The 8,400-nt window shown below is 43.8% G+C and overlaps 1 pseudogene; it reads right to left on the reverse strand.

Moving 5' to 3' along the window:
- LOC102855041 overlaps positions 1–5,453 on the reverse strand; it is a 28,763-nt pseudogene extending 23,310 nt beyond the window's left edge.
- Between the last annotated feature and the right edge of the window lie 2,947 nt (positions 5,454–8,400).

An 8,400-nucleotide genomic window follows, 5' to 3' on the forward strand; every position in this document is an offset into this window, starting at 1 on the left:
CAAAAATAATTTTCCTGAGCTCTGTGCCCGATTTTAGCAAAAGCCCCTCTCTGGGGAACTCTCTTCCATTCCTGAAGGGCAATCTCAGTATACTAGTAAAACAGACGTGTCTACCTTTTTGCGCCTGTACCAGAACATCCCTGTAAGGAACTTCTCATAATAGTGTCTTTTTTTATAGGTATTTGATACAAAATTAGTGTAGCTTGACAGATGCATTCATCTTTATACTGCAGGGCCCAAACACAGTAATGGGCTAGGGAGAGGATAGTTTTCACTGGAGTAGTCCAATTACAAGGACACATAATATAGCCCTGTCCTATAGTAGCTAATATCTCTACAGTGAAAGAACTTTGTAATCCACTCTCACTCATACTTTGCCTCTTGTTGTTACTGTTATGTGCCATTGAGTCACTTGTGACTCATAGCGACCCCATGTACAGCAGCCCTAAACCCTACTCTATCTCTTGCCAATCTTATTGTCTCTGACACACCTACCCCCATTACCACAGTCACTGACTCAATCCATCTCATCAAGGGTCTTCCTCTCCTCTTCTGTCCCTCCACCCTCCCGAGCATGATGTCCCTCTCCAAGGACTGGTCCCTCCTTGCAACATGTCCAAAGTATGTCAAATGAAGCTTTCAGAATCCTTGCCTCCAAAGAGCAGCCTGGCTTCACCCTCTCCAGGACAAACCTGTTCGTTCTCTTAACAGTCCATAGTATATTCAATACTCTTCTCCAAAACCACAGCTCAAAGGCATTAATTCTCCTTCTATCATCCCTAGTCATTGTCCAGCTCTTTGATACATAGCAAGTGACTGCAAAGACCATGGCCAGTATCAGGTGCACCTTAGTCTCCAGAGTGACATCGATCCTCTTCAATACTTTAGATAGGTCTCTAACCGCAGACTTTCCCATCGCAATATATCTTTTCATTTCCTGGCTGCTGGTGCCAAGAGTGTTGATTGTGGAGCCAAGCAAACTAAAGCTGTGAACAATCTCAGTCTCTTCACCATCCATCCTGATGCTGCCAATCGACCCAGTAGTGAGAATCTTTGCTTAAGTTCTTTAAACACTTAAAAAGGTGAAGTTTCATAACGAGGTGTCTGTATCCTTCGTTCCACAATTTGTAAGCCAGAATTGCTTCTGATTTTAACTCTTCTTCACACTTGATCTTAGCCAAAAGGCTGAGAAGCGATTGATTTTAACTCTTCTTATAAAGCAGTCTGTAGAGTAGAAAGAGGAGGACTATCTCTGACAGGAGAATTGGTCAACTCCAGTGGTGATTCAGGAAAAGCATCCTTGCCTCTTTTTCCTCTGCTGGAGGAGAAGCATTAGGGGTTGCATTTTTGTCAGCTCATAGACGGTATAGAATAGTTCTTATAAGACACCAAGAAGTAAAAACACAAAGAACACTTTTTTCCTTTTCAAAATCCCTTTTTAACTTTCTATCAGCCTGTTCCTAAAGTCCCTGTGTCTAGGAGCAATGGTCAAGAACACAAATTAGTAGCTCTTGAAGCACTTTAAAGTCTACCATACAAGAGGTGGCCTTTAGAGCTGTTGAAGTGTCTTAATAGATGTTCTCTGGTCTTAAGTCATCTGTCACCTCATCTTTACAAACCCCTTATAAGTAAAAAGCTACAGGCAGAGGTGCTAGTGGGCACCGTCTCTTACAGAGACACAGTAACGCTCTCTGGCACAGTCTCTTAAGGGGATAAAGTAGTCCGGGCTGTTTCACTTTTCATTCCATGTGGTTCGGTTCCCTGTTCTTCCCCTATCACGTCAGGGTCACCATATGCTGCACTTCTCTGCCCAAAACGAGAGTACTGGGCAACAGAATGAACCTTAGTCAAGAAGTAAGGGGCGAGGAAGTCAATGTTGAGTGTCCTGCAGACCTCATAGCTTTCATTAAAGAAGTTTTACAAGCAGAAAAATATACTGACTAGACTCTCAAGATTAGCTGACCCTGGTGTGCAAAGCCATAGCCAAAACACAATTTTGAGAGAGCAAGAAAATATTTTTGGGATACACACCCATTTTTAAAGGAGAGTTGAACAGAAGATTTCAAAAGGCAGCGCGGGATGACAAAGTAAAATACTACAATGCAATGTGCAAGGAGCTGGAGACAGAAAATCAAAAGGGCCGAACTCGCTCAGCATTTCTTAAGCTCAAGGAACTGAAGAGCAAATTCAAACCTCGAGTTGCTACAATCAAGGATGCTAAAAAAAAAAGAAAAAAAAAGGATGCTTTAGGCAGAATGTTAAATGATCCAGGAGGTATCAAAAGAAGATGGAAGGAATATACTGAGTCATTGTATAGAAAGGAATTGGCAGACACAGAAGAATTTAATGAAACAACATATGAGCAAGAGCCTATGGTGATGAAGGAAGAAGTTCAAGCTGCTTTGAAGGAAATAGCAAAAAATAAGGCCCCAGGAATAGATGGTATACCAATTGACATATTCCAGCTAACAGACGCTGCCCTGGATGTGCTCACCAAGTTGTGTCAAGAAATCTGGAGAACAACCTCTTGGCCAACTGACTGGAAGAGATCTATATCTGTTCCCATTCCAAAGAAAGGTGACCCAACAGAGTGTGGAAACTACAGAACAATATCGTTGATTTCACATGCAAGCAAGATTCTGCTGAAGATTGTCCAAAAACAACTGGAACAGCAAATGAGCAGAGAACTGCCAGAAGTCCAGGCTGGGTTTAGAAGGGGTCATGGTACTAGGGATATTGTAGCTAATGTCAGATGGATATTGGATGAAAGCAGGGAGTACCAGAGGAATGTCTATCTGTGCTTCATTGATTATGCAAAGGCATTTGACTGTGTGGACCATAACAAACTGTGGCTGACTCTGAGAAGAATGGGAATCCCAGAACACTTGATCATGCTAATGCGAACCCTACACTTGAACCAAAGAGGCAATCATCAGAACACAGCAAGGAAACATTGCATGGTTCAAAATTGGGAAAGGCATACACCAGGGATGTGTCCTGTCTCCATACCTTTTCAACCTGTATGCAGAACAGATCATCCGGGAGGCTGGGCTCTATGAGGAGAAATGCGGCATCAGGATTCGTGGAAGATCTATCAACAATCTGTATTATGCAGATGACACAACCCTGCTTGATGAAACTGAAGAGGACCTGATGCGCTTGCTGCAGAGGGTCAAGGACTGCAGCCTTCAGTATGGATTGAGGCTCAATGTCCAGAAGACAAAGATTCTCACCACTGGACCAATTGGCAGCAACAGATGTATGGTAAAGAGATTGAGATTGTTCACAGCTTTAGTCTCCTTGGCTCCACAATCAACACTCTTGGCACCAGCAGCCAGGAAATTAAAAGATGTACTGCGATGGGAAAGTCTGCTTGCTGTTCGGGACCTCTCTAAAGTACTGAAGGGCAATGGTGTGTCTCCCTGGAGACTAAGGTGCATCTGATACAGGCCATGGTCTTTGCAATCACTTGTTATGTGTCAGAGAGTTGGACAATGACCAGGGAGGATAGGAGAATTGATGCCTTTGAGCTTTGGTGTTGGAGAAGAGTATTGAGGGTACTATGGACTGCTAAGAAAACAAACAGATTTGTCCTGGAGAGGGATAAACCGTGCTGCTCCTTGGAAGCAAGGATTCTGAGGCTTCGTCTGACATACTTTGGTCACGCTGTAAGGAGAGACTGGTTGTTGGAGAAAGACATCATGCTTGGGAGGGTGGAGGGCAGGCGCAGGAGGGGAAGGCCCTCTATGAGGTGGATTGATTCAGTGACTGGGGCAATCGGGATGAGTGTGTCGGAGACAATGAGATTGGCAAAGGACAGAACAGAGTTTAGGGCTGTTGTACATAAGGTCGCTATGAGTCGCAAGTGACTTGTAGGCACATAACAACAACAATTTTAACTCTAAGGGGACACACTGACATTCATTCACTAACCCTCATCTTTTGTTCTGTTAAAGTTAGGAATGTTTTCCTTACACTTTAGCACAGAGCACTTAATAGTTTTTTTTTCCTTAACAGAGTTTCTCGGATTACATTCTCTCAATCCAAGCAATGTTCAAGTAGTTAACCCCTACAGGATACATCACCCTATTTATACTGATCCTATATCTTTCCATTCTTTTCTCCAGCTACAAGGGCTGGAAAGATAATTCGTTATTTGATAGATCTAATATTACTGCCCATGGAAAATGTCTATGCAAAGTCTGCTGGATAAGTCATCCTCATCCAACATTCCCCAGGTCATACAGCCTTCCCATAGAATCACACCCTCTTAGAAAGTCTATCTCTCTTCAGGCACTCAATCATACTGGTCTCACTCTGTAGAATCTCAGACGAAAGTCCCCTGCCAATATCCAATAACATCGCCCACACTCTCCGCATAGCCCTTATCATCTTAGTATAAAGTGCTTTTTTCCTTTTTTTTTTTAAGGATTTCCAGTCATTCATTGTTGTACTTTTCTCCCTACCCACCCTCTCCACCCAAATTCACTCTTCTCCTTGAAAAGAAAAACTCTTTCATTGTTATGCAGTCCCTCCCAGTGTAGAGTGCTTTTAACTTCCCTCATGTGTAGTGCTTTAGGCTGCACCCCATGTAAAAACGAGACATACTGTAGCAGTTAATATATGGGAAGCATTATAATGAAAGCGTTATTCGCTGGACACTCGCTAGTGCTGCTTCTGGACTGCGGGGTGAATTTGGACCTTTCAGTAGGATGTTCTGTACCTTTAGGAGGAAATAATAAAAGGACTGCTTTTCCTAAAAGGAAACACACCTTAAAGGACCATGAAAGAATATAGTCTAACAGTAAGTCTGTGCTCTCCATGAAGAAGTTCAGGGGTTACAGTTTGGCCCCACAAACACCCTAAATCACCCCGGAGTGCACGAATCCCCACTCCGTCTGCACATGACTATTCCAACCTCAGTCAAGTTCATTGCAGAGACAACTCAGAGACAGGAGGGTCCCGCCAGGCGCCCCCCTCGGAAATCAAGGCTGTGTCTCCCCAGATTCCTTCACCCAAATGTCTGAGCCGCCAGGGCTCCGCCTCCTCGCCTCACACCCCGCAGACTCACACCCGCCGTCACCCCAACTTCACCCCGGGCTGGAACGCGGGCACCGATCACGCCGCTGGGGTCCCTCCCGCTCGGAAAACCCAGCGGAGGCCCCGGACCCGCCAGGTCGCGAGACGAGCCACGACTGCTGGTCCCCAAACTCGGCCGACTCGGGGCTCCCTTCCGCCGTCACTCAAGTCGCCTGTGAGCCACACGGTTAACTCACCGGACAACGGCCATTGTGACCACAGTGTCTCTCCTTTAAATACCCCTTCATCACCCTGCGAGTTAGTTGCCGGAAGAAGCCACTGTCACTGCGTGCGTAGCGCTCTGTGACGTCACCGCGCACCTGAGAACGAGGCCGCTGTACGACCCCGCCCCGCGGCGGGCGTGATGGCGTCATGCTACTTGCGGCGGCTGCTCGGAGGCCTCCGTGTACCTTTTTTTAAATTAAATTTTATTAATTTTAATGAACATTTACAGATATTTTGGATTTCCATTTATTCATTATTGCACTATTTTCTCTACCCTTCTCCCCACTTTGTTCCTTTTTTCCCCCCTTGAAAGTCTGTTTTAATTGTCCCATTGCCACAGTGCTTGTCAAAGCCAGTTCTGATTAATCTCGTTTGTCATTTGCCATTCCCTATCACTCCTCCTTGAGAGAGACTTCACCCTGATTCATAAGGAAAAGGGGATGGTGTATTCTCTTAGCTACTTTCTGCTGAAAAGGGACGCTGTAGGTTTCAGGGTGAAGATCTACTCTCACTACTCTAAAGGGCCTCTTTGGCAGTACCTTTATTTAACAACACCTTTATTCCCTCAAAAGACGGCATAATTTGAGAGATGCTTAGCAAAAGTTCTGCAGCAGGATGGCACGTCTGTCCCATCTAACTCATTGATGTCTTTCACCCCTTGCTGGTTCTCGAGATAGACCTACTGTGATGTCACTTAGCAGAATTTTGGAAGTTGCTGTTGGTCTTGATGCCCATCTACCTTTACCTTGTGATCTTTAAACTGAAGAAGTAGCCGGGAGTTACTACTTTGAGCAAATACTCATATTTAGTAAATAGACGTGACAACTGGAAACGGAACTATGCGACGGGCAGATTAGGTTTACTTAGCAAAACCGGTAACTGACATTTTTGGGTATTGGTAACACCACGGATTGTGTTATCCAGAAACCAGTGCAGTACGTTTTCAACCCCCTAATCTCCAGGTCTCTCCAAATTAATAGCAATTCTGTAGTCTCTCCGAATTGTTCAGGAGCGATGATGTTAGGCTGACGATGAAAGTGTGCTTGATTCAGATTATCGTCTTTTCAATAACTTGCTCTTCTTAGAGATGCACAATGAATAAGGGTGACAGAAGGAAAAATTGATGCCGTTGAACCGTGGCGTTAGAGAAGAGCGTGGAATGGCAAAATAACAAACAGATATATATTGGAAAAGCTGCAGCCAGAGTGTTCATTGGAGGCAAAGATGACCAAGTTTCACCTGACATACTTTGTGCATGTTGCTAGGAAAGGTTACTCCAAAGGATGCTTAGAAAGAGTGGACAGATAATGAAAGAGAGGAAGACCCTCAACCAGGTGAGTTGACACAGTGACTACAACAGCAATGGGCTTGAGTGCATCAGAGATTGTGAATTTGGCACAAGATAGGGCAGGGTACAGATCTATTGTTCATATGTCATGCTTGACTCGAAGGCACCTAACAGCAACAATCTCCAGGTCAGCATGTTGGCAGGCGATTGCACAAACCACAGGGAGAAAAAGAGGGTCATGGGAGACAGGAAGAAATACAGGGAACCTCAGGTTGGCAGAGCTAGGAGGAACTTGAGACCTTGGCATGGGGGCTGGGAGGAGCACGGGAACTTGAAATGCCCATGGGTGAATGGTTCCAACATGAACAGGAGATGATGGATTTTGAGAGTGGCAGGGCATAGCTCACAACTGGCAGAGGGGTGGTGAAATGAATCATAAAACTATTTGGCATCAACCCTAGTGATGCCACTATGGGTACATAAACTTTCTGGAATATTTTGTGTCTTCTCGTGCCAACAATTTTGCATAAATGAAGTGAAATGCACTTTATTTTCAAAGGTGATTAAAAGCAAAATAGTAAACTTTAGAGATCACTGAGGTGATCCTTCCCAAATTCATTAGTTCAAATTCTCTCTTCTTCACAAATGAAATTTCAACCAATCTTCTCCTTTAAGTCATCACCAACCCTTAATATATATCACAAGTTCCATATTCATGATGTCTTTTGGGTTTTTCTAGCCTAATATATACGCTCCTGTCCTCACATTTGACAGAGACATCACCATGATGCTACTGTACACATCTGGGACTTTGGCCTCTGTGCCACTTGTGGAAACTAATGAGTCAAAACTGACACAATGTGTCTTCCTGCCACAGGCCTCAAGTGGATCAGGCAACATGATGTTTGTGTGCCTGACTTGTTGCTAGAGGTACAAGATATATCTGTCAGTTTGTTGTATTGGGAAAATGATCTACATATTGCTAAATATAACTCAAGTATCTCTATTCTTGCTCATATTTCATTATCAGTACAGCCCTTGTCTGTCAGTTTACTGTACTGAGGTAACTTATGGGTTGCTTAATTCTGAAAGCCGTGTCACTGGTATGTCAAATGCCAGAGGGGTCATCCATGACGGAGAGGTTTTAGAGATCCCAGATTAAGATAGACAAGGAAGCAGGACTGGCTATCTACTTCTTAAATAGGATGTCTCTGAAAGCCCTATGACATAGAGGAGCGTGGATATTTGTAATAGTAGAGGCCATATTGGAAGGCAGGAAAAATGAGGAGACACAGCTGCAAACAGCTTTTAAAAGTTGGAGCATGGAATAAGCAAAGTATGTGGGTTGAAAAACTAGAAGTTGTGAAACATGAAATGGAACACATGAATACTGACATTGTAGGAAGTAGTGAGATGAGATGGACTGGCACTGGCCATTATGAATCAAACACTATTCCAGGAATGAAAATAAAAACAGAAAAAGAATGATGTTGCAGTCATAGTTGAAAAGACAATTTCAAGTTCTTTTCTCAAGTATAATATTGTGAGTGACAGAATATCATCCATTCACATACAAGGAAGATCTGTTAGTTTGACTATTATTCAAATATGTGTACTAACAGCTAAAGCCAAAGAGGAGGAAACCAACTATTTTTGTCAAATTTTGCAGTTTGAAATTGCCCAGATATGCAATAAAGATGCATTAATGACTGTTGTTGTTGTTATGTGCCGTCGAGTCGCCTGCGACTCATAGCGACCCTATGTACAACAGCCCTAAACTCCGCTCTGTCCTGTGCCAATCGCACTGT

The sequence above is a fragment of the Elephantulus edwardii genome, unplaced genomic scaffold, assembly GCF_000299155.1.
Source record: "Elephantulus edwardii isolate Elephantulus edwardi_28Jun2011 unplaced genomic scaffold, EleEdw1.0 scaffold00236, whole genome shotgun sequence".
Taxonomy (NCBI): domain Eukaryota; kingdom Metazoa; phylum Chordata; class Mammalia; order Macroscelidea; family Macroscelididae; genus Elephantulus; species Elephantulus edwardii.